Here is a 27,412-nt window from a genome sequence, read left to right as displayed (position 1 = left end):
GGAACGTCTTTGGATTGAGGGAGGAAACCAGACCATCCGGAGGAAACCCACGCATTCCGGGAGAGGGTGTACAAACTCCTTACAGGGGACACCGGAATTGAACTCCAAACTCCGACGCTCTGAGCTGAAATAGTATTGCACTAACTGCTAGGCTAACATGGTTTTAGTTCATAAGAACTTGCCTGTTTTTGGAAATCATTTGTAGTTTATAAATATTTTATAAATCAGAAATCCTCTGTGAATGTTAAATACGTGTGAAGAACTATTTGTTGAAATGTGTATCACTAAAAATAAAATAAACTGTTTAATCCACAGGAAGCATCACCTCCTTGGTAGAGAGGGGGATTTCACGACTGAAATAGTTGCTATTGGCAGCTGGACATTGTTGCAGTGTTTAGATAGGGAAGGAAGTTATCCTTTGAGGAACACAACAAACTCTGCAGATACTGGAAATCCAAAGCAACTCACACAAAATGCTGGAGGAGCTCAGCAGATCAGAATCAGAATCAGGTTTAATATCACTAGCATGTCATGAAATTTGTTAACTGAGCAGCAGCAGTATAGTGCAATACATGATAGAGAGAAAAAAATAATCAATTACAGTAAATATACATATGTGTATCAAATAGTTAATTCAAATTAGTGCAAAAAATAAATAATAAAAAGGTGAGATAGTATTCACGGCTTCAATGCCCATTCAGAAATTAGATGGCGGGGGGAGAAGCTGTTCCTGGATCACGGAGTGTGTGCCTTCAAGCTTCTGTATCTCCTGTCTGATGGTAGCAATGAGAAGAGGGCACATCTTGGATGGTGGGGGTCCTTAATGATAGACGTCACTTTTCTGAGGCACCCTTTCCTTGAAGATGCCTTGGATACTAGAGCAGCATCTATGGAAATGAAGAAACAGTTGACATTTCTGGTCAAGACCCTTTTTCAGAACTGAAGAATACGTTGATAAGGTACAACCTCCCTATAGTGAGGGCACCCATAGATACCTATATCAGTTAGAGCTTAAAACCTCCTATTGATTGTAGGAACAAACACGAGGAAATCTGCAGATGCTGGAAATTCAAACAACACACACAAAATGCTGGTGGAACATAGTAGGCCAGGCAGCATCTATAGGGAGAAGCGCTGTCGACGTTTCCTGCCGAGACCCTTCGTCAGGACTAACCGAAAGGAAAGATAGTAAGAGATTTATAAGTAGTGGGGGGAGGGGGAAATGCGAAATGATAGGAGAAGACCGGAGGGAGTGGGATGAAGCTAAGAGCTGGAAAGGTGATTGGCGAAAGTGATGCAGAGCTGGAGAAGGGAAAGGATCATGGGACGGGAGGCCTCAGGAGAAAGAGAAGGGGCGATGGAGAACAGGCAAACAACTAAATATGTCAGGGATGGGGTAAGAAGGGGAGGAGGGGCATTAACGGAAGTTAGAGAAGTCAATGTTCACGCCATCAGGTTGGAGGCTACCCAGCCGGTATATAAGGTGTTGTTCCTCCAACCTGAGTTTGGATTCATTTTGACAATAGAGGAGGCCATGGATAGACATATCAGAATGGGAATGGGACGTGGAATTAAAATGTATGGCCACTGGGAGATCCTGCTTTTTTTGGCGGACCGAGCGTAGGTGTTCAGCAAAACGGTCTCCCAGTCTGTGTCAGGTCTCACCAATATATAAAAGGCCACACCGGGAGTCCTGTTGGAGGAGGCAGAAGTTACAGAGAATTATATGTTGGACCTGGAGGCTGGTGGGGTGGTAGGTAAGGACAAGGGGAACCCTATCCCGAGTGGGGTGGCGGGTGGATGGGGTGAGGGCAGATGTGCGGGAAATGGTAGAGATGCGTTTGAGAGCAAAGTTGATGGTGGACGAAGGTGGACGAAGGAGACAGGGTGGGAAGAGGAATAGTCCAGGTAGCTGTGAGAGACCAATTCCTAACCAATTCCCCTCTACCACCACTCTCCTCTGGTTAACAGAATTAGTTCTTACGCTCAATAATTTCTCCTTTGGCTCCTCCCACTTCCTCCAAACCAAGGGTGTAGCCATGGGGACCCGTATGGGTCCCAGTTATGCCTGCCTTTTTGTTGGCTTTGTGGAACAGTCCATGTTCCAAGTCTACACCAGTATCCATCCCCCTCTTTTCCTTCGCTACATCGACAACTGCATTGGTGCTGCCTCTTGCACACATGCTGAGCTCGTCGACTTCATTAACTTTGCCTCCAACTTTCACCCTGCCCTCAAGTTTACCTGGCCCATTTCCGACACCTCCATCCCCTTTCTGTCTCCATCTCTGGAGACGGCCTACCTACTGATATCTACTATAAGCCTACAGACTCTCACAGCTACCTGGACTATTCCTCTTCTCACCCTGTCTCTTGCAAAAAGGCTATCCCCTTCTCACAATTCCTCCGTCTCCGCTGCATCTGCTCTCAGGATGAGGTTTTTCTTTCCAGGACGAATGAGATGTCTTCCTTTTTTAAACAAAGGGGCTTCCCTTCATCCACCATCAACTCTGCTCTCAAACGCATCTCTCCCATTTCCCGCACATCTGCCCTCACCCCATCCACCCGCCACCCCACTCGAGATAGGGTTCCCCTTGTCCTTACCTACCACCCCACCAGCCTCCAGGTCCAACGTATAATTCTCCGTAACTTCCGCCACCTCCAACGGGATCCCACTACCAAACACATTTTTCCCTTCCCCCCCCCTTCTGCTTTTCGCAGGGATCGCTCCCTACACGACTCCCTTGTCCACTCGACCCTCCCATCCCTTCCCACCGATCTCCCACCTGGCACTTTTTCTTGTAAATGGAACAAGAGCTACACCTGCCCTTACACTTCCTCCCTCACCACAACTCAGGGCCCCAGACAGTCCTTCCAGGTGAGGCGACACTTCACCTGTGAGTCGGCTGGTGTGGTACACTGCCTCCGGTGCTCCCAGTGTGGCCTTTTATATATTGGTGAGACCTGACGCAGACTGGGAGACCGTTTCGCTGAACACCTACGCTCAGTCCACCAGAAAAAGCAGGATCTCCCAGTGGCCATACATTTTAATTCCACGTCCCATTCCCATTCTGATATGTCTATCCATGGCCTCCTCTATTGTCAAAATGAATCCAAACTCAGGTTGGAGGAACAACACCTTATATACCGGCTGGGTAGCCTCCAACCTGATGGCATGAACATTGACTTCTCTAACTTCTGTTAATGCCCCTTCTCCCCTTCTTACCCCATCCCTGACATATTTAGTTGTTTGCCTGATCTCCATCTCCCTCTGTGCTCTCCCCCACTTTCTTTCTCCTGAGGCCTCCCGTCCCATGATCCTTTCCCTTATCCAGCTCTGTATCACTTTCGCCAATCACCTTTCCAGCTCTTAGCTTAATCTCACCCCCTCCGGTCTTCTCCTATCATTTTGCATTCCCCCCCCCCCCCACTACTTTCAAATCTCTTTCTATCTTTCCTTTCGGTTAGTCCTGACGAAGGGTCTAGGCCCGAAACGTCATCAGCGCTTCTCCTTATAGATGCTGCCTGGCCTGCTGTGTTCCACCAGCATTTTGTGTGTGTTTATTGATTGTAGGGTTTTGCAGACAATGAACCCAGTACCATCACTGCTATCAATGCCGAACACAACCACAATTGCAATTGCAAATAAAAATTATTTTTAAATAAAAATAAATAATTAACTAAAGTGACTATTCATAAAAATAAATAAATAAATATAATGAACATGAAATGATGAGGTAAAGAACTAGGTCATGCTGCAGCCAGCAATTCATTTTACCATAGGCTTTGGTTCCACTGCAGTCATTTAATTAATATTTCAGGGCCAAGTGATTTGGGGGGGGTGGGCATCTAGAGAACTCCCATTGTCAGAGATGCCCATTAGAAAGGTAGGAAGGATATGGATAGCACACAACAGCATTGGTGTGGTGTCTGCACAAAATGCATCATTGAGGTTGATTCATCTGTTCTTTGCCTTCATAAAAAAGTAACTTTGCAGAAATTGTGATGTTTTAAACTGCGTAAGTCATCAGCTCATTCCATCAGCAGGGAAATAAGAACCAAAGTTTAATCCAATGTTCACACAAAATAGGGCTGTTTCCTTCATTGTAATCAAGTCATAAGGAAACATTGAGTACATCTGTATGAAACGTTGTCAAAGGAAGCTGCATCTATCATTTGAGATCCTCACCATCCAGGCCATGCTCTTCTCACTGCTGCCATCAGATAGAAGGTACAGGTGAGCCTCAGGACTCACACCACCAGGTTCAAGAACAGTTACTACCTCACAACCATCAGGCTCTTGAACAAAAGGGGATAACTACACTCACTTGCCCATCCATTGAGATGTTCGCACAACCAATGATCTCACAGTCTATCCTGATGAAGGGTCTCGGCCCAAAACGTCGACAGTGCTTCTCCCTATAGATGCTGCCTGGCCTGCTGTGTTCCACCAGCATTTTGTGTGTGTTGTATCTCACTTTAAGGACTCTTTATCTCATTATTTCATACTTTCATTGCCTATTGCTATTTATTTATATTTGCATTTGCACAAGTTTGTTGTCTTCTGCACTCTTCCCTTTATAGTTACTATTCTATAGATTTACGGAGTATGGCCACAGGGAAATGAATCTAGGGGTTGTATGTGCTGACATATATGAACTCTGATAATAAAATTCACTTTGAACTTTGAACAGCTTATTGATTTATGGTGGAAATATTCCTGGGTAGGATGCATGCTTAGAGTGAACTTGTTCATTACATTGTGGTTACATAATCATTTTATTTTTAAATAGGCACCAAGAAACCTGTTGACTCCCTCATGCACATAACTGTAGATCCTAGGAGTTGGTGATTCACCAAGGTCACTGGCCGAACAGTGTAAATTAGAAACAACATGATGTTTGCAGATTCTTTAGTGTGTCACTTGGTTTTTTTTCTGGCTTGTCTGGTTTGGCGAGTGGTCTCAGTGATAAGCCTAAGATATAAAGCATAATTGTTGCCTCTCTGACTGGAGGCTTGTGACTAATGGTGTCCACAGGGATCGGTGCTGCTGTTTGTTATCTATATTAATATTGGGGTGGCACAGTAATGTAGTGATTAGCACAACGCTTCACTGTACAGACAATCTGGGTTCATTTCCCACTGCTGCCTGTAAGGAGCTTGCACATTCTATCTGTGACCACATGGGTTTCCTCCAGGTGAACCTGTTTCCTCCCATAGTGCGAAGATGATAGGTTAATTGGTCATTGTAAACTGTCCCATGATTAGGCTGGGATTAAATTGGGAGCTTGCTGGGTGGTGTGGCTCGAAGGGCCTGTTCCGCGCTGTATCTCCGTGAATAAGTAAATTAAAATGCTGAGGGAAGTCATCAGGCAAAATCTATGGAAATCAATAAAGAGTCTGCAGTCTTGCCGCTGCTTATGCGTGGGAGGGGGGAGCTGCGGGGCTTTGGGGTTCTAATGTTTAGCTGTCATTCATTCTTCGGGGCACTCCTCTGTTTTTGTGGATGTCTGCAAAGAAAAAGAATTTTAGGATGTAAATTGTACACATTTCTCTGACATTAAATGTACCTATTGAGTCGTTAAATGGTCCCAGCACAAAACATTGACATTTTATTCTTTTTCACAGCTGCTACCTGACTTGCTGAGTTCTTTCTGCATTTTATGTAGGAGATAAAGCAGGAATGTTGAGTGACTTGATTTCTAGTTAACTATCACCGCAGTGAATTCTCAGACAGCTGATGGTCCATGATAAGTCAGAATAAAAATTACAAAGGAGAAGGCAGTCAATGCGGGATCTAGAGATGGGAGACAAGAGTTACCCATTTATTGTCTTCTGGAATGTGGAAAATGCATGGCAGCTCATAGCATGAGTGAGGTCTCTCCCAGCCCCACTGCCTCTTCGTTTCTCCCTCCTCTGCCCCTTACCGGGGTGACAGCGTTGCAGCTTGCGAACTCGATGTCCTGCAGTGCTCACTTTTATGTTACCAATGTGACTCACAGCACCAGAACTTCAGGAGCAACCAGGCGACATTATAACCAGTAACCTGACAACAGTGCGAAGAACAGCAGTACCTCGGGTACTGATCTTTAAGCCAGCGGAGACTGTGGGTTGAACATCCGGGTCTATTCACCTCAGAAATCATGCCTTTAGTCATTTAAGAGTCCCCTGAGAATGAATTTTTTTAACATCTGTGAATAAAGTGCACATGGTTGAGGGAAAGCCACCCCTCCTCCACCCACATAAGGATCAGAGGGCAACATAAGCCAGCCAGATGTAAGTTCTCCTTGCTGCGGGCCTTTCCTGCTTAAAGCTCCTTCCCACACCAGACTTTCTGTTCAACATTTTCATCGCTCTGAGTGAAAAGAAGCCCTTTGCGTGGAACTCGGTCTATTTAAAAGGAGCAGTGTCTAAATTGGCACAGGAAAGCGGGGGGGGGGGGGGGGGGATTATATTTTTCAGTGTGACTTCAATTACTGAATTCTGTTTTCCCTGTTGGGAAAACTTCAGTATTGCCTGAGCTTTGCAGTGAATTGGCTATTGATTAAACACCGCTCAGTCAGGGGCTGAAAGGTGGATTCATTTAAAGGGCAAAGTCTCACTCTGTTCACAGATGCACAGACAAACTAGATCTGTCCCTTTTGGGAACTGACTCCCCTGAACTGCATTAATCATAAACAACAGACAAACAATAGACCGGCAGGAGCAATGTAGGTTTAGCAGCCTTTCATTTAATGCAGTGGAAGATTTGAAGTACAGTTATTATTAAAGCATGTATGCAGTATACAACCCTGTGATACATCCTTCCCACAGACAGCCACAAAACAAGGAAAACCACGGAACCCATCCAAAGGAAAATATCAAACCACCCCAGTGCAAAAAAAACACATTGTCCAAATAGACTATACAATCAATAAAACACAGAATATAGATCACACAATCGAAAGAGGCCAGTCAAGTTCATGTCAGCTCAGTGTTCATTATTTGCAGCCCGCCCCGGTTCACAGTCACTCAAAATAGCAACAAAAAGGAGTGACCAGAAAGCAGAGTAATGCGAACTGCAGAGTCCACAACACGTCAAACTGCCAGCCAGTCCTGGCCAAGACTCCAGCACCAGCCCCCACCAGCATCCAGGGGGGCTGAGACCATCCAAAGGCAGAGACCTTCCTTCAGGAGCAATGAGAGAGGACGATAGGGAGGTGTGGGGGCAAGGGGGGGTGTGGGTGGGGGCGGGGGGGAAGGTGGAAGGAGTGGTGGAGGGAGAGGGTCACACACAAACACCTTTCTCGGGCAGCAGCCAGCGAGAGGCTGGTGAATGGCATGGAACACCAGCTCAACCTCCACACTTACCTCACTGATTTCAATCCTCCTCGGTACTTTAATCAGCGAGATTGGTGAGAATCGGAGTCAAACATGGGCTTGTGCCCCTAGACTCAAGGCTGCACCCTCTGCTCAAAGCCTCACGGAACACCCTCAGCCCTACCAGACGGAGAGCAGAGGATCTGAAAAGCAGTGAAAAAGTGGATTTTATCTTTCATGCATTATCTACTGATTCGTTGGGCCAACAATCAATGAATTAAACTGACTAGGACCGGGAATCAAAAGAGCTCTTTTAATAGGAAGGCAGCATTTATGGAAAGGAATAAACTGTCAATGTTTCAGCCGAGACCCTTCAGGTGGCATTTGCAAAGGCAAATAAACAGCTAATGTTTTGGGCTGAAACCCTTTATCTGGAGTCCTGATATAGAGTTTCGGCCCAAAACAGTGACTGTTTATTCTTGTCTGTAGCTGCTGCCTGACTTACAGAGCTTCTCTGGCATTTTGTATGTGGTGCTTGAGCTTTTGTTTTTAAGCAAACTCGCTTGATTCACCATTTAGTTAGCTCACAGATGATATGTTCTCCAGACTTTTAATGCTCTTACCCTACGAAAAGAACCATCCATCACCGTGTAATATAAACCATGCACACTCAGATCAAGTTCATTCATTGGAGTAACAAATAGTCTGCTGGAGGAACTGAGCAGGCTGAGCAGCATCTGTGGGAGGAAGTAACGTCAAAGTTTTCGGTAAAAACCCAGCGTCGGGGCTGACAGATCTCAGTCATGATGCAGGGTTTTGACACAAAACATCAGAAGTTCCTTTCCATGCACAGATTCTGCTCAACCCACTCAGTTCCGCCAGCTGAATATCTGTTGCTTGATCTTGCAGTGTCTACAGGCTCGTATGTCTCGAAGTTCAATCGCTGGTTTACTGCCAGCATCAGCGTTACTATTATAGGTCACATAGCATTGGGACAGGCCCTTTGAGCAACTCATCAATGCTCACCGCAAGACGTAGGAGCGTAATTAGACCATTTGGCCCATCGAGTCTGCTCTGCCATCCCATCATGGTTGATTTATTATCCCCCTCAACTCCATTGTCCTGCCTTTTTTCTAAAACCTTGGACACCCTTGCTAATTTGTCAACTTTGGCTTTAAATATACCCAATGACTTGGCCTCCACAGTCATCCATGTCAATGAATTCCATATCTCTGTTCTAAAGGGTTATCCTTGTATTCTGAGGCTGTGTGTGGTCCTAGACTTCCCCACGAAGAGAACCATCTTCTCCATGTCCACTCTATCTAGGCCTTTCAGTATTGAATTGGTTCAATCAGGAAGGAGGTACAGAAGCCTGAAGGCACACACTTCAGGAACAGCTTCTTCCCCTCTGTCATTGATTTCTGACTGGACATTGAACCCACGAACACTACCTCACTACTTTATATTTCTATTTTTGCTCTACTTATTCAATTTAAATATTTTATTTACACACACACATGCACATACACACACATATATATTTACTGTCATTCAATTTTTTTTCTATTATTACGTAATGCATTCTATTGCTGCTGCAAAGACAAACAAATGTCACAATATATGTGGTTGATATTAAACTCGATTCTAATTTTTCCTCACTATATACGGTGATCCCAGTCACAGGAATAAACCAGGAAACACGCAGGGTCAGGACTGAACACAGGTCTCTGGAACTGGGAAGTGGCAGTACTAACTGCTGCTCCATTCTTCTGCCCCTGTACTCCTAGAGAGTTACCTATTCATTGCTCAGATTGGAAGCTTCGAGCTCAGTTTATTGTCATCCTATCATACACACGTATACCAGCAAACGAAACAACATCCCTCCAGACCAAGATCTGCAACACAGTACACATAATACACACACAGCACATGAAGTAATATTACTACAAATAAATTAACAGAGAACAAGGTGTATTTGCGACATAAGTAAACAATACAACGGTACCACATGTGGTAGGACCTGGGTGGAGGCAGGAAGTTCAGTCGTCTTACAGCTTGGCAGGGGAAGCTATTTCCCATCCTTGTCCTAATGCCATGGTACACCCTGCCTGATGGTTGAGATCAAAGAGAATGTTGGATGGATGGGAGGCATCATTGACAATACTAGAGGCCTGGAATATGCAGTGCTCCTGGTAAATATGATCCTCTCAGTAGTCCTGGTAATCCTTTTATGGGGACTTGCAATCAAAAACCATGCAATTCCCAACCCAGACGGTGATGCTTCTGGTTAGGACACTGTCTGACTTGTCCCAATTTCTACAGGAAGTGGAGGCTTTACTGTGCTTTCTTGACTAAAGAGGTGTTGTTGAGGGAATAGGTGAGATCCATTATGTGCACAGCTTGGTGCTCCTAACTCCCCCCACAGAGGAGCTGCTTGCGTGCAGAGAGCAGTGGTCAGCTTGCACCTTCCTAAAGTCCGCAATAACCCTTTTGGTCTTATTCACATTGTTGTGCTCCCACCGTTCTACCAGATGCTATACTTCGTCTCTGTACATCATCTCACCTTCATTGTCAATTAGGCCAACCACTGCTGTGTCATCAACAAACTCGATTCCATTTGAACTGGAGCTAGCAATACAGTCACACATCAGCAGTGTGAACAGCGGCAGGCTGAGCAAACAGTCCCAGGAGGGCACCAGTGCTCAGCGCGATGGAGCTAGAGATGTTGCTGCCAACGTGTACTGATTGCTTCTAAGAAGAATTTCTAATTGTCAAATGTTATTGAATCAAAATAGACAATGCAGGTGGGTGTTGCAATTTTTTCTGCTTTTGGCTCACTTTGTGGTGATCGCCATTCCAAGCGTCAACTTGTTTCAATTACTGCTGAATGCATACCGTCAGGTGCAGAGCAAAGGATATCCTGACCAGATGCCTCGTGGCTTAGCATGGAAACACCAACTACCACGACTGGAAAAGCTGACAAAATGTGGTAAACACACCCCAGACCATCACAGGTAAGGCCCTCCCAACTATTGAGCACATCTTCAAGGAGTATCCACAAGAAAGAAGTATCCATCATCAAGGACCCTGCCAAACACCAGGTCATGCTCTCTTCTCAACATTGCCACCATAGGTCTCACACCACCATGGTCAGGAACAGCTATTACCTTTCAGCCATCAGGCTCTTGAACCACGGTAGATAACTACATTCACCGTAACTCTGAACTGATTCCACAGCCTATAGACTCACTTTCAACTCATGTTAGTAGGGAAGTGGTGTTAGGTAAATTGAAGGGATTAAAGGCAGATAAATCCCCAGGGCCAGATGGTCTGCATCTCAGAGTGCTTAAGGAAGTGGCCCAAGAAATAGTGGATGCATTAGTGATCATTTTTCAAAACTCCTTAGATTCTGGATTAGTTCCTGAGGATTGGAGGGTGGCTAATGTAACCCCACTTTTTAAAAAAGGAGGGAGAGAAAAACCAGGGAATTATAGACCGGTTAGTCTGACATCGGTGGTGGGGAAAATGCTAGAGTCGGTTATCAAAGATGTGATAACAGCACATTTGGAAAGAGGTGAAATCATCAAAGTCAGCATGGATTTGTGAAAGGAAAATCATGTCTGATGAATCTTAAATAATTTTTTGAAGATGGAACTAGTAGAGTGGATAGGGGAGAGCCAGTGGATGTGGTATATTTAGATTTTCAAAAGGCTTTTGACAAGGTCCCACACAGGAGATTAGTGTGCAAACATAAAGCACACGGTATTGGGGGTATGGTATTGATGTGGATGGAGAATTGGTTGGCAGACAGGAAGCAAAGAGTGGGAGTAAACTGGACCTTTTCAGAATGGCAGGCAGTGATTAGTGGGGTACCGCAAGGCTCAGTGCTGGAACCCCAGTTGTTTACAATATATATTAATGATTTAGATGAGGGAATTAAATGCAGCATCTCCAAGTTTGCAGATGACACGAAGCTGGGCGGCGGTGTTAGCTATGAGGAGGATGCTAAGAGGATGCAGGGTGACTTGGATAGGTTAGGTGAGTGGGCAAATTCAGGGCAGATGCAATTTAATGTGGATAAATGTGAGGTTATCCACTTTGGTTGCAAGAACAAGAAAACAGATTATTATCAGAATGGTAGCCGATTAAGAAAAGGGAAGGTGCAACGAGACCTGGGTGTCATTGTACACCAGTCATTGAAGGTGGGCATGCAGGTACAGCAGGCGGTGAAAAAGGCAAATGGTATGTTGGCATTCATAGCAAAAGGATTTGAGTACAGGAGCAGGGAGATTCTACTGCAGTTGTACAAGGCCTTGGTGAGACCGCACCTAGAGTATTGTGTGCAGTTTTGGTCCCCTAATCTGAGGAAAGACATTCTTGCCATAGAGGGAGTACAAAGAAGGTTCACCAGATTGATTCCTGGGATGGCAGGACTTTCATATGAAGAAAGACTGGATCGACTAGGCTTATACTCACTGGAATTTAGAAGATTGAGGGGGGATCTTATGGAAACATATAAAATTCTAAAGGGATTGGACAGGCTAGATGCAGGGAAATTGTTTCCAATGTTGGGGAAGTCCAGAACGAGGGGTCACAGTTTAAGGATAAAGGGGAAGCCTTTTAGGACTGAGATGAGGAAAAACTTCTTCACACAGAGAGTGGTGAATCTGTGGAATTCTCTGCCACAGGAAACAGCTGAGGCCAGTTCATTGGCTATATTTAAGAGGAGGTTAGATATGGCCCTTGTGGCTAAAAGGATCAGGGGGTATGGAGAGAAAGCAGGTACAGTGTTTTGAGTTGGATGATCAGCCATGATCATACTGAATGGCGGTGCAGGCTCAAAGGGCCGAATGGCCTACTCCTGCACCTATTTTCTATGTTTCTATGTTTCTATGCTCTTGATATTATTTCTTTATTTATTTTTGCACAGATTATCTTCTTTTGCACAATGGTTGTTTGTCAATCTTTGTGTGTAGTTTTTCATATATTCAATTATATTTGTTCTACTTTGAATGACAGAAAGAAAATTAATATCAATGTGACAAATATTTACTTAAAATAAACAATTTACTTTGAACTTTGAACATTACAAATTTTACTTGCCTTTGAAATATTTTAAGATCTAGAATTGAAAGGAACAGACATAGTTTTGTGTGCTGGAACAGGTGAACTTTTGGTTTCGGTTACAATTAACTTCCTGTTAATAACTATTGCTTCTGAAATAAGTGGATTTATTTTGAGACCAACTTATTCAGAATGATCCGGAAGCAGTAATGGATGAAGGAACTGATAACCTATGGCTGTTGACTAGCTTGAGGTAACCATAATAGAATTGGACTCATCTGAAGGAAGCTCCTCTTTGTGGAGCACTGTGAGTGAACTTCTCTCCAACATCTTACTTTCCAGAGGCATGACAGCAATTACTAAAAGGGTATTGTCAAGCCCAGTTCTGCAACCAGGTCTTGGGGCATCTTATGAACTGTAATATACAATGGAGTGGAGAATCACAGGCAAGTTAACACCAATTGATGTGTGCTCACATGCCGAGAACACCTTTAAACAGTGCACCTCCAACATCTCCAGGATAACCTGATCTCGTGGCTGGCTAGCAGTAAGTGCCCTTGAGATGGAATATATTCCTACTTTACACCCCTTATAATAAGGTTCTGATTCAACTTTGTGCAGACTTTGTGGAGCTTGTGCTACTGGTTCTAAAGCGTGGCAGTTTATTGACTAAATGAACAACTGAGTGATGCAAGTTTCCATGGTTGTTAAACACCAGGTTACTGCTGAAGGATAGCTCAGGAAAAACAACACAGCACAGTTCAGAGACAGCAGTATTCTCGAATTTAGTACTTCATAGAAAAGCACAGCACAGCAAAAGACTCTTTGGCCCATCTAGTCTGTGCCAAACCACTTAAGCCACCTACTCCACCAGGAGATGTGCACCAGGACTATTGCTCTCCATACCCCTGCCATCCATGTATCTAACCAATCTTCTCTTAAACATTAAAGTCAAGCTTGCATGCACCGCTTGTGCTGGCAGCTTGATCCACACTCTCACAAACCCTCTTTCCACCTTTCACCCTTAACCATCTGGTTGTAGTCCCACCCAAACTCAGTCGAAAATTACTGCATGCATTTATCCTATCAATACCCCCAGGGACCCCCACCACACAGGATATGCTCTCTTCTCACTGTTGCCATCAGGAAAGTGGTACAGGAGCCTCAGGACTCACACCACCAGGTTCAGGATCAGTTATTACTCGTCAACCATCAGGCTCTTGAACCAGAGGGATAACTTCACTTGCCCCATCATTGAGGTGTTCCCACAACCAATGGACTCATTTGAGGGCCTCTGTTTCATGTTCTTGCTATTTCATGCCTGCTTGCTTGCTTGCTTATTTATTATTACTTTCTTTTGTAATTACATAGTTTGTTGTGTTTTGCACACTGGTTAAACACCCAAGTTAGTGGTTCTTTGATAGATTGTATTATGGTTATTATTCCATTATGTATTTATTGAATATGTCAACAAGAAAATTAATCTCAGGGTTTTATATGGTGACATATATGCACTTTGATAATAAATTTACTTTGAACTATGAGAATATTTTCCCTGAACAACACTTTGGTAGAAGGGAGCAATAGAGTAAGAATTGATCACTGTGAGCATTGTTATAGATTCACCCAGTAACAATGGGAAGAATGCTGAGAGAGAGGGGGGTGTCACTGAATAGTTGGACTAACAGAATAGAGACACTATAATTGGTTGGAAAGATCTGTGTTGGGGTAGTTACTTATTATGATTGAATAGAGTGATGGCCAATCAGATAGCAGATTCTGTGATTGACAGTTAGATTGACAAAAGGACAGGAGGCTTGGGGTTTTGAAGTGGGGTTGATAACTGATTCAATGTCCTGGTGGTAGAGCATTGGTACTGGGTTTGTTATCTGACCAGTTGAATCTGATGGTTAGACTCCATATCTGGTTACTAAAAATGAAGTGTTTTTGGGCTGCAGAATGGGTCAGTGGTTACTGGATTGTCTTCTCTCTTCTATTGGCTTCCGTTACTCCCCAGCTGTTCACTCCATCAAATTTCAATGTTCAATATACATTTATTATCAAAGCATATATAAATTATACAACCTTGAGATTCGTCTCCTTAAAGGCTGCCATAAAACAAGAAACCCGAAAAAAAACCTTTAAAAAAAAGACCAACAAACATCGAATATGCAGAGGAAAAAAACACACACACACACACACACACATCATGCAAACTGTTAAAGCAAATAACAGCATTCAGAGGAAAAATGAGTCCATGGACATGAAGCTTGGAGCAAAACATAATGGAGCTCGCAGGCATGAAGCCTGGTGCAGCCAGAACAGGCCCACACATTCAGTCTCAGTGCAGCGAAGAGCAGAGCAGAGTAAACGTTTCCTCCGGTCCCAGCAGCCAGCCTTTTCAATCCATCCAGATCGGTGTTTAAATTGTCACTTCAATACACTCTGGGTCTGGCCGCCGCTGCCACGTTCCAGACCATACTTGACCGTTCCAATGCTTAGATCGATTGAACCTCACTCTTGATGTAGGTGGACGGGCTCCAAAGCTCCTCCGCTCTGACTTTCTGCCCCGACTTTCCGCCCCAACACCCTTTACTAGAATGTTACTAGATCAATGATGTCTGGATCTCCTTGTGCAGAAATCAGCTTTGGCTATCGGGATCATCTTGTTTACAGGAAAGAAAACATCCATCAAAACTCCTAAATGATGATCTCAATCTCTCTCCTGGAAATGCCTATGGACAATTACTTTAATCACTTAAATGGCATAATACAGTACTGTGCAAAAGTCTTCAGCATATATATATATATCTAGGTGCTTAAGACTTTCCCATCATACTGTAATAATTTTACATTTGCACTGTACTGATGCTGCAAAAAAAAACATTTCATGACATGTAAGTGATGATAAACCTGATTCTGATATGGATCTCTATTGTGGACTGAGAGTGGGAAGGGAGCAGGGAGAGAGGACCAGGGGAAAATCTTGTAGATGCTGGAAATTCAAAGCAACACACACAAAATGCTGAAGGAATTCAGGAGGCCAGGCAGCATCTATGGAAAAGAGTACAGTTGACATTTCGGGGAGAAGGGAATCATGGTTGGGAAAAGGGGGAGAGGGGAGGGAACAAGAAGCACCAGAAAGACACACTGTAATTTAAAGATTCAAGATTCAAGGTACATTTATTAACAAAGTATGTAGTATACAAACAGCAAATTTGTCCTCCCCACAGACAAACAGCCACCATGGGATCAACCCATACAAAGCAAAATATCCTTTTAATAATCAATAAGATAATTGTTTGGAATCAAAATATTTTGCCTGGTGTCCCTGGATGGTTGTATCTACACAACCCGCCCCTGTTCTACACCCCTCCATCCTTGTTCTTTGTTCCCAACAGATTTACAGACCCACTCTCCTGCTCCATGTTGACAAATACAGTATTGTGCAAAAGTCTTAGGCTGCCCACTATATACATATGAGCCCAAGACATTTGCACAGTACTGTATAAGTATTGGAGGTGTGTCCCTGTACATCTGTTAAAAATATCTTTTCTTGAACTTCAACCCCTTTGAAATAATTACCTTCGTGCCCAAACAAACAGAAGACAGAACAGTTTATGGATCTTACAGACATTAAGGAGAGCACTAAACTATTCACAAGGTCAGATAAGGCGGTCACTTCAGAGTTCAATAAATGTATAACAAGATTTTTAAGTTTCTTTTTCTTGCTGAAAGCAGTTTCTGTTCTGTTGAAGCCGTTCTTTACATAGATAAGAACTGAGACACAGCTGGCTAGTTTTAGGAATTTCTTGCCTGAACAAACAAAGTACAGACAACTTCACCCAACTACCCACACATCATATGGACATTACAGTCATCAAGGACACCAAAAAACTATTCTCAGGGACAGATACAGTGGGCATTTCGAGCTGAATAGCTGTGAACATCAAACTTTACACCAGCCCCTCCTGCCCCTGGTACTCCTCTGACAGCTGTCCCACACCCCTCCCATGGCATTCCACCCTCACCATTCCCAACATCCTTTGCTCCTGCCAGATTTACAAACTCACTATCCGCTCCATGTTGACAAATACAGTATGGTGCAAGCTCTAGCTATATACAAGCTGAAGACTATTGCACAGTGCTGTATACCACATAGTAAGCAGGCTTATTAATGACTGACCATCTGTTACTTTAATGAATGTCAGGAGGACAATAAGTCTAACAATTCTGAATGCACAGGTAGTGCTGGGATTGTACAGATCCAAGTCCCTTTCTAACTTGGTTGTACTACCTCGAGACTAAGGTGCAAGCCTAAATCCCCTAATAGCATTAGTAGAAGATCTGTAAAATTTAAATAAGATGGAAAGGCTCAGCAAGTCAGGCAGCAGTGGGAGGAGCAAGGGAAGATGGTGTCAGCGGATTTTGCAGACCCAAGCGACTACTTCCAGTTTGTCTATGAAACAGCTTCTTCTTCTCTTATGTCTTTCTTTTCTTTTCAAGGTGGTTGGCATTCAGTCAGAGTCCATGACCTGCAGTTCAAACTATGGTTCTCCAGAATGTTCAGCCTGGAACTTTGTAATCTCCATATCCTCGCTGATTTCGCCGGTTAAAATATTGTGGGAGACTGAAACATTGAGACAGCCGGCATTGTGTGCTGCTCTCAAAGAAGGCCTCTGCACTCAAGCGATCTCCCTCTCTCTCTGCCTTGCTGGACGGTGAGAGCCTGTCAGCCCCTGAATTGTGGGGCTTGGGGAAGCAACATGGATGATTGTATCATCAGAACAGCGAGCTGCTGGCCTCCACCCTCAATGCTGCAGGAGTGACTCTTCTTTCTCCCTCGATGGACAAAGAGAGCCTGTCTGAGATACCGAAGTGCAGTGTTATGGATTGTTGTTTTTGATGGACCTTAGATCAAGGTCTCTTTTTTATTGCTTGCATGGTGTGTGGGGGAGGTGGGGGTGTGCCAGTGCTCTGGTGCAAGTGGTGGGTGGAAGACGGTCAAATCTGCTGTTGCTGCTTGTGCATTGGGGGGGAAGGGGGTACTTCAGGGTTCTGATGTTTATATCATTCTTTCTTGGGGTTTCTTGTTTTGTGGATGTCTGAGAAGAGTAAGAATTTCAGATATTATACTGAATACATTCTCTGATATTAAATAGAACCATTTAAACCATAAAGAGTTCTTTATCAAGAGAGTTTATATAAAGAGTTGGTGTTTTGGGTTGAGACCTTTTCTCAGAACCTTCCTCTAATGAAGGGTCTGAGCCCAATCCTTAACACTTTATTTCTCGCCATGGATGCTGCCTGATCTGCTAAGTTCCTCCAGCATATTGCATGTGTTACTCTGGATTTCCAGCATCGGCAGAATTTCTTCAGTTCCTGTAATGAGGACCCTGTTGGGAGTGTTCAGTGTTGTTCCCGAGTTCTGAGTGCATGACTGTATCATTCGGTGTGGAAGATAACCAGGGATTATTGGAAACAAATCCTGTGTGGTAGATGTTGTTCCTCCTTCTATCCTTGGCTCTTCCACATCTATCCTTCCCTCAAAACCACGTAACCCCACTGATAGTCTCCTTCAAAATGTCAAACTCAACCAATGCTCTCTATTCATTCCCTTAAACCTATCGGTATTCTGGAACTGTACTCATTCAGCCCTTCAGTCACCCTGTCTACTCCAAGAACCAGTATTTTCCATCACACACATTTGACTCCCTGCTTGTCCCAGTGGCAAGACATTGTCACACCATACTCTCTGACCTCTAGCCCTCCTCGCAATCAGTGCAACAAATTCTAAACAGTAAAGAATCTCAGAATCAAACCACAAGCAATTTTGTCTGCTTCACCAGAATTATCCTGGATTGAAAGGGTGCGTTTTATGGCTCTGTATCTGTACTCACTGGAGTTTAGAAGAATGAGAGGAGATCTCATTGAAACCTATCGAATATTGAAAGGCCTAGAGAGACTGGATGTGCAGAGGATGTTTCCTATGGTGCAGAAGTTTAGAGCCAGAAGTCAATGCCTCAGAATAGAAGGATGTCCCTTTTAAACAGAAATGAGGAAAAATGTCTTTAGCCAAAGGATGGTGAATAATGCGAATTCATCACTACCTCCAACTATGGAGATCAAGTCATTGGGTATATTTAAAGCAGAGGTTTTTGATTAGTAAGGGTGTCACAGGGAGAAGGCAGTAGAATGGGGTTGAGAGGGAAAATAGATCAGCCATGATGGAATGACAAAGCAGGCTAGATAGGCCAAGTAGCCAAATTCTGCTCCTCTATCTTACAGGCCTATGTTTCATTACCTCCTCCTCTTGAAATCCTGACAGCTGAGCTGGCCCTTTGCATGGAGCTTGGAATAATTTAGTATCAGGAAATTTTGAGCTGGCCCTGTCTTCCTGGCACTGTAGGTGTCATCCTTTCCACAGATAAATTTTTGAGTTACATGAGGAGACGGTGTTTTAGTTCAGACTTATTCTGGTTACTGGGAAGGTTCTACAGAGAAAAAGACAAGGAAGCACTGAATGAGGACAGAGCTGGATAGTGGCACTGAAGGAGATCATCTGTGTACTTAATGAATGTTGGAGCAAGCTCAAGGGACCCAGTGACCGACTTGTCCTCCAGTTACCCATGGTCTTAGATTCTGAGGTTTGTAAGGCATTGTTCAGACCACACTTGGAGTATTGTGAGCAGTTTTGGGCTCCTTGTCTAAAAAAGGATGTGCCAGCATTGGAGCGGGTCCAGAGGAGGTTCACAAGAATGATTCTGGGCATGATAGCTTAACATATGAGCTACATTTGATGGCACTGGGCCTGTAGTTACTGGAATTTTGGAGAATGAGGGGGAATCTCATTGAAACATATCGGATATTGAAATGCCGAGATTGAGTGGATATGGAGAGAATATTTCCTATAGTGGAGGAGTCTATGCAAGGCTTCAGAACACAAGGACAGGGATGCGGAGGAATTTCTTTACCCAAAGGGTAGAACTGATTGCCACAGGTGACTGTGGAGGCCAAGTCATTGAGTATATTTAAAGTGGAGGTTGACAGGTTGTTGATTGGTACGAGTATCAAAGGTTATGGAGAGAAGGCAGGAGAATGGGGTTGAGAGGGAAAATAAATCAGCCATGACAGGAAAGTGCCAGCCAGTGGTGTAATGGCAACTGCACTGGACTTTGAGGTGAACGGCCCTGGGTTTGAATCTGGCCTGCCTCTTGCATACTTTTCATCCGTATTGGGTTGGGCATTGAGCTAACAACTCAGCCTCATAAAAAAACAGACAAATGCTAAGGAAACTGCAAAAAAGTTGCCCAGAGTGACACAAGGCATGAAGAGGAACAACAATGACAGAAAGTTGGAGCAGACTCAGTGATCGGGATCCAGTTCGAACCGTGTCGTGAAGGACCATGACGAGACAGAGTACAGAGAGAAGTACAGCGGCTGGTGGACCGGTGTGAGAAGAACAACCTAAGCCTGAACGTAGAGAAGACAAAGGAAATCATTTTTACTTCAGGATGGTGTAGACAATCCATCCCCCTCTGCAAATACATGGGTCCTCTGCAGAGAGAGTTAAGTGCACCAAGGTCGTGAGAGTTCACATCACAGATGACTTCACCTGGTCCCTTAATATCACCTTCATGAACAAGAAGGCACAGCAGCACCTCCACTTCCTAAGAAGATTGAGGCAAGCAAGGCTTCCCTTCCCATATTAACTGCGTTTCCAAGAGCACCATTGAGAGCATCCTGACAAGTTGCATCTCCATCAGGTATGGAAGCAGTTGAGCATTGGACCAGAAATCCCTACAAAGCACTGTGAGAACAGCTGAAAGTATCATAGGGGCCTCACTACCATCCATTGGAGACATTTATCAGGAGCACTGCATATGCAGGGCCCTTATTATTATTATTATTATTATTAAGGATCCCACCCATCCATCATCCTCTGACTTTCTACAATCAGGTGAGAGATTACGATGCATAAAAACAAGAACGGTCAGGATGAGAAACTGTTTCTTCCCCAAGGTTATTAGACTTCTAAGCTCCCTGCCACATCATATTTGAAGTGTCACTTGTTAATGTTCCATATCTTACAGTATTTAATATTAATGCACTTTAGTTTGCTATTTATGTGTGATTCATCTGTAGATTTTATCCGAACCTTCATAAGTTACAGTGTGTTATGTGCACTACTGTGCTTTACACCCTGGTTTAGAGAAACGTTGTCTCGTTTCTATATAAATGTATATAGTTAAATGACAATAGACTTGACTTAAAAAGCCAAATAGTCTAATTCTGCTCCTTTGTCTTATGGCCATATGGTCTCCTGTGTTCTCGTCCATCCTCTATACCAGCCTGATTCAGACAATCCTAGCACTAACAATAAAACAAATCACAGAACTAGTGTAAAGCAGGCAAGGACACAACTGAAATTTTTAAAAAAGAACAGATTTCAGGGCCTTGCATGGTACCTGCATGCAGCAAGCTGAATGGACCAGCATCCCTTCAGATCTCTTAAGTTTAAACAGGCAGAGATTCGATCACAGGAAATGATAGAGGCAGATGGAGCTGAACCAGGTGCTACATTCAAAGGCCAGGACAGGGACCAGAGTTCACGATCTCATGGAGTGCAGAATTCCGACAAAGATAGCATAGTCTAAGGATGAAGTTTTGTATTTGCTCAGTGAGGCACCAGCATGTAAACAGTAGGATGACAGAATGCTGGTCTCCCCAGAAGAAAAGCTGAGCTAATCACCTCATTTATTGGCTGAGTCGGGCCCTGGGATTGGGAGAGGATATCTCAACACAAAGAGATTGATCGATTACATCCCCTAGTGTACGATTTTCATGAACTCTGGTAGAGAGGCCAGGATGCAGCATCTTTTTTAGGATTCAGTCTCTGGGTTGGGGACATCACTGGCAGTAGCCATTAATGGCACCACTGTAGCGTTGTGGTTAGTACAGCTCAGAGTTCAGAGTTCAATTTCGGCATCATCTATAGAGAGCCTGTATGTCCTCTCCGTGAGCCCATGAGTTTCCTCTGGTTTCCTTGTACCCTCACACAGTTCAAAGTCGTATCAGTTAGTAGGTTAATTGGTCATTTCAAATTGTCCTATGATTAGGCTGTTTGGCTTCTGGCAGCCAGGCTCAAAGGGCCTATTTTGTGCTGCATCTCTAAATAAAACAAAAAATTAACTTGCTACCCATCACAAATATTGCCTGTGATCTGGAACGAAGCTGAACGAGCTGGCATCTAGTGTCTATTCCCTTCTGGGTGTGCGAACCACTGAGGAACTGGCAACAAAACCCTGGCAAAATTCAGCAACGTGTCCTTTATGGAAGGTATGCACAGAGGTGGGCATGGAGGCATGGTCACAACTAACAGAATTTCATTTTGTTATGTATACTTCTTTCTGTAATTTGTAATTGTTTTATTATTCTGTATTGCAATATACTGCTCCTGCAAAATAGTAAATTTCACAATTTATGTCAGTGATAACGGTCTTATTAAGGCTGGGGAGTGGGGCTGAGGAGGGGAGAAAAGGATCAGTTATGATTGAATGGCAGAGCAGACGCGATGGGCCAAATGGCCTAATTCTGCTCCTATGTCTTATGGTCTAATTATCTTATAACAAACCAGATTAGATTGTGAGGGAGGCTGAAGCTCCTACAAAGGTAATCTGCCCCTGAATCTCACAGTGCAGCTGATGCCTGGCTCCGGTGACATGGATTCAACCCAGTCTGCAGGGGCAAGGCTTGCACCTTCTCCATATGATCACATGCAATTCTCAATGGACTCCATTTCCCTTCCAAATCCCAAAGTCAGGCTGTTAGGTCAATTACCTGCAGTGCAGGTGGACAAGAGGAGGATTGGGAGGCGTGAATGGAAATGTGAATGAGAAGGTAAGGCAGACAGGGAAATAAGAGGAAATGAGCGATTACTCTGGGTGCTAGCACGACACTGATGGGTGAAATGGCCTGTTTGATGTGCATTAGTAAGTAAATTGAAATCTAACATTTCAGACAAGTAACTAGTTGTTTTCTGTTGTAATTTAAAATTAATTACAGACCAGGGTTCTGGTGAAGAGTTTAGTCATTATATTATCAAACAGGAAGGACAAGGAAAGGTTTAATCTTGAATGGTTTAATCCAAACCATCAAACCAGATTACGTGTGCAAAAGTACACAGCTCCCTTTCCAAAAATACTTCAAGATATCAGCTTCTTCTCCTAATTTGTTTCATGATTAAAGTAACTATTGGTTGGGTTGACGTGGTTAGGCTGAGGATGCATTGTGACAACCCATGTCAGGTTGAGCCTTGGTGCCTAAAGCTAGTCAAAGTTGGAAACATACATGCACCATTGCCAGCTCAACCCTGTACAAAGGAAAGAGTTCTGAACTTCTTGTAAGCTGTATTACAATGATCTATTAGAAATCCCAAACAATTTGCTCTTATGGAGGAGGACTCTTTCTCATCCTATCTCACTAACTATCTGGTCCCATGGGTGTTATCTTTTAAATAAAATGTCTCTTCCCATGAATGCATGCCCATCTGCCTGGAATTTATGTTAATCCAGAGATATCTTATGACCATCTGCGTACTACTGTGTGTCATATATACAGTATAAAGGCTAAAGGTTTAACCCAAATTACAACCAAAAAAAAACTGAGATTAGTCATCCCTCAATCTTACACTCTACAATATAATATTTGACTGAGATGTAAAATTACCATTCCACTCAGAGAGTTAGGAATTGCCCCAAGAGTGTGTGATGTTCACTTCCTGTAAAACCATTCACTATGGACCCTTGACCAACGCTCTTTGTTTTGACATGAACATAGGGTATAAAACTCAGAATGCCATTTTAAGGCCCTGAGGAATGTTACAGTGATCATTTGGGACAGGTCTTAAATAGCATTTTACACACTGTTACAGTGTGTGGTTGCAATCACAATATCATCTTTGTGCTGGAGTCAAACTTCCCATCGTTCTAACAGTGGAGATCATGTAAATCTGGCAGAGGAACAGCTGGAAAGGAACCACAGCTAGATCTGGCTCACATTCCATCATCTCTAGCTTCAGCTGTCGTTGGTTCACACATTCTGAGCTCATCACATATTCACTGTATAATGAGCACACTCAGTCAGGCTCCCCAGCCATAAGGCATTTCATCTCAAAGAATGCAGTCATTCAAGTGCCTGCGAAATGGTAGGACCTTGACAAGAATGGTATGTTCAGAGAGACGAGGAAATGAGCAAGTGACTATTACTTACTATTATGTAAAAGGGCCTTTGACTACTATGCCAACGTTCAGTCACTGCCGACTGCCTGCTAACTCAGGATGTACTGTGGTTTCACATAAACATCTGGAGTTTATCCTAGCACCAACATTACCGGGAGTATTGGTGATACCTTTGTTCCTCTCTCTGCAGGAGTTGCCAGGTCTGCTGAGTATTTCCAACATTATAGACTCAGCCAGCTCCAATATGGGAACAACCTCTCCGTCACTCCCTACCCACTCACCCATCTATTAAGGACAACTTCAATAGGCAGTGCCTCAAGAAAGTAGCATCCATCATTAAGGACCCTCACCATCTGGGACATGTCTTAATAATATTCTTATTACAGCTATTAGGGAAGAGGGAAACAGGAAGGCCCACAATCAATGATTCAGGAAGAGCTTTTTCCCCTCTGCCATCAGAATGGTCCATGAACACAACCTTGTAATTCCTTTTTTTGCACTATCTATTCAAGTCAAGTTTATTGTCATTTAACTATTTACATGTATATCATCAAACGAGACAATGTTTCTCCAGACAGGGTTGTGAAGCACAGTAGTACGAACGTACACAGTACTATGACACACGTCCAGTGGCTATAAAAAGTATTCACCCTCCTTGGAAGTTTTCATATTTTATTACTTTACAGTGGATTTAATTTGGTTTTTTTTACAATGATCAATAGAAAAGACTCGTTAGAGTCAAAGTAAATACAGATTTCTACAAATTGGTCTAAATTAATTACAATTATTAAACACAAAATAATTGATTGCATAATTACTCACCCCCTTCAAGTCAGTATTTACTAGATGTACCTTCAGCAGCAATTACAGCCTTGAGTCTGTTTGGATAGGTCTCCATCAGCTTTGCACATCTGGACACTGCAATTTTTCCCCTTTCTTCTTTACAAAACTGCTCAAGCTCTGTCAGATTACATGGGGATCATGAGTGAACAGACCTTTTCAAGTCCAGTCACAAATTCTCAATTAGATTGACATCTGCACTCTGACTTGGCCACTCCAGGACATTAACTTTGTTGCTTTTAAGCTATTCCTGTGTAGCTTTGGCTTTATACTTGGGGTCATTGCCTTGGTAGAAAACAGATCTTCTCCCAAGTCACAGTTCTCTTACGGACTTCATCAGGTTTTCCTCCAGGAAATCCCTGTATTTTGCTGTATTCATTTTACCCTCTACCTTCACAAGCCTTCTAGGGCCTGCTGCAGTGAAGCGTCCCCACTGCATGATGCAGCCACCACCACGCTTCATGGTAGGGATGGTATGTTTTTGATGATGTCTCGTGCTTGACTTACACCACTCATAAATTTAGTCTGATGGCCAAAAAGCTCATCAGACCACAGAACCTTCTTCCAGCTGACTTCAGTGTCTCCCACATGCCTTCTGGAAACTCTAGCCAAGATTTCATGAGATTTTTTCAACTGTGATTTTCTCTTTGCCACTCTCCCATAAAGCTGCAACTGGTGAAGCACATGGGCAACAGTTGTTTTATGCGCAGTCTCTCCCACCTTGGCCACTTAAGCTTGTAACTCCTCCAGAATTGTCACAAGTCTCTTGGTGGTCTCCCTCACTAATCCCCTTCTTGCATGGTGACTCAATTTTTGAGGATGGCCTGCTCTTGGCAGATTCACAGCTGTGTTATATTCTTTCAATTTCTTGAGGATTGACTTACCTGTACTCTGAGGGATATTCAGTGACTTGGAAACTTTCTTATATCCATCTCCCGACTTATGTTTTTTAATAAACTTTTAAGAGTTGCTTGGCATGTTCTTTTGTCTTCATGGTATAGTTTTGTCAAAATACCGACTCACCAGCAGTTGGACTTTCCAATATGGTGTATTTTTACTACAATCAACTGAAACACCTTGACTGCACATGGGTGATTTCCATTTAATTATGTGACTTCTAAAACCAATTGTCTGCAGCAGTGATGATTTTGTGTGTCATATTAAAGTGGATAAATTCTTATGCAATCAATTATGTTGTGTTTTACATTTGTAATTAATTTAGATCACTTTATAGAGATCTGTTTTCTCTTTGACATGAAAGAGTCTTTTTCTGTGGATCAGTATCATAAAAAGCCAAATTAAATCCATTGTGCTTCATTGTTGTAAAACAATAAAACATGAAAACTTCCAAGGCAGTGAATATTTTTGATAGGCACTGTATAACACACATTAACTTAGGGAAGTAAGAATAAAGTCTACAAATGAGGTACACACAAATAAACAAAGCGCATAAACTAAATATTGTAAGGTACAAATAAATAATCCGATGACACTGCGAATGTAATGCGGCAGAGAGTTCAGAGCCTAATGGCCTGAGCTAAGAATCTGCTTCCCATCCTGGCCATTCTTGTTTTTATGCATCAGAATCTCCTGTCAGATGGTAAAAAGTCAGGATGCTGGATGAATGGGTGGGATCCTTGATAATAATATGGACCCTGCGGATGCAGCGCTGCTGATAAATGTCCCTGATGGATGGTAGGGAGACCCCATGATCCTCTCAGCCATCCTCACAGTCCTTTGTGGGGACTTCTGGTCCAATGCTCGGTGCTCCCATGCCAGATGGAGATGCAGCTTGTTAGGACACTCTCAATGGTGCTCCTGTAAAATTCAGTTAAGCTGGGGTGGAGGGAGAGGAGCCTTATTTACGTCAATCTCCTTAGAAGGCTGGGCCTTCTTGTTCAGGAAGGTGATATTATGGACCTGGGGAGCTCATTCGTGATGTGAACTCCCAGGAACTTGGTGCACTTAAGGAGCCATGTATTCACAGAGAAGGATGGTTCATCTGCACCTTCCTGAAGCCAACAATAATTTCCTTGGTCTCATCCACGCTCAGACTTTGATTGTTGTTCTCACACCAGTCCACCAGCCGCTCCACTTCCTCTCTGTACTCTGACTCATCATTGTTGATGAGGCCAACCACTGTGGTGTCATCCACAAACTTGATAACGGGTTTGAGCCAACTCCTGCGGTTCTCATGCATCAGCAGTGGGCAATGCACTCAACTCTGGGGAGGCACAGTGCTCAGTGTAATGGGGCTAGAGATGCTGCTGCCCACACCGACTGACTGTGGCCTTTCTGTTAAGAAGTGTAGGATCCAGTTACAGAGTGAGGTGTTGAAACCCAGTGAGGACAGTTTTCCCATGTTTCTCATTTTTAAAATTTTGCCACAAAACAATAAATTTCACATCTTAAATTATGGGTAATAAATCAGTTTGTGATTCTGATTATGTTCTTTGGGGAATGTGTAGCATCCAGTTTAAGGCAGTCTAAGACAGCATTTACTGCCTGAACGGTAGAGATGTATCCAATGTTGTTTTCATCTCTGTTACTGAGCTGTCATGGGGCAAACACGACCATTGATTACAGAGTTAAATCAACATCTGTACCAACGCCGGTGTAGAGACACTAACCGCAATGCACACAAAATGCTGGAGGAATTCAGCAGCCTGGGCAGCATCTATGGAAAAGAGTAAACAGCTGACATTTTGGACTGAGACTCTTCGTCAGGACAGGAAAGGAAAGGGAGTTCAGAGTAAGAAAGGGTGGGGTGAGGAAGAAGAAGTACAAGGCCGCAGGTGATGGGTGAAACTGGGAGAGGAGGAGAGGTGAAGTAGAGCTGAGAAGTTGATTGGTGAAAGAGATAAAGGGCTGGAGGAGGGGGAATCTGATAGGGGAGGGTATAAGTCCATAGAAAAATGGGAAGGGAGAGGAGCACCAGAGGAAGGTGATGGGCAGTTAAGGAGGTAAGGTGA

General features: G+C 43.5%; 1 long non-coding RNA gene across 1 annotated transcript in view; it reads right to left on the bottom strand.

The window, feature by feature from the left end:
• Positions 1-254: 254 nt before the first annotated feature.
• LOC132406503 (uncharacterized) overlaps positions 255-27,412 on the bottom strand; it is a 164,708-nt gene continuing 137,550 nt past the window's right edge. The window contains exon 3 of the long non-coding RNA XR_009516185.1: positions 255-887. This is a non-coding gene — a long non-coding RNA (uncharacterized LOC132406503). The remainder of the gene's footprint in view (positions 888-27,412) is intronic.

Source organism: Hypanus sabinus, chromosome 16 (genome assembly GCF_030144855.1).
Source record: "Hypanus sabinus isolate sHypSab1 chromosome 16, sHypSab1.hap1, whole genome shotgun sequence".
Classification (NCBI taxonomy): domain Eukaryota; kingdom Metazoa; phylum Chordata; class Chondrichthyes; order Myliobatiformes; family Dasyatidae; genus Hypanus; species Hypanus sabinus.
Note: the sequence above shows the minus strand (reverse complement) of the source record. Positions and strands in the feature narration are given on the sequence as shown.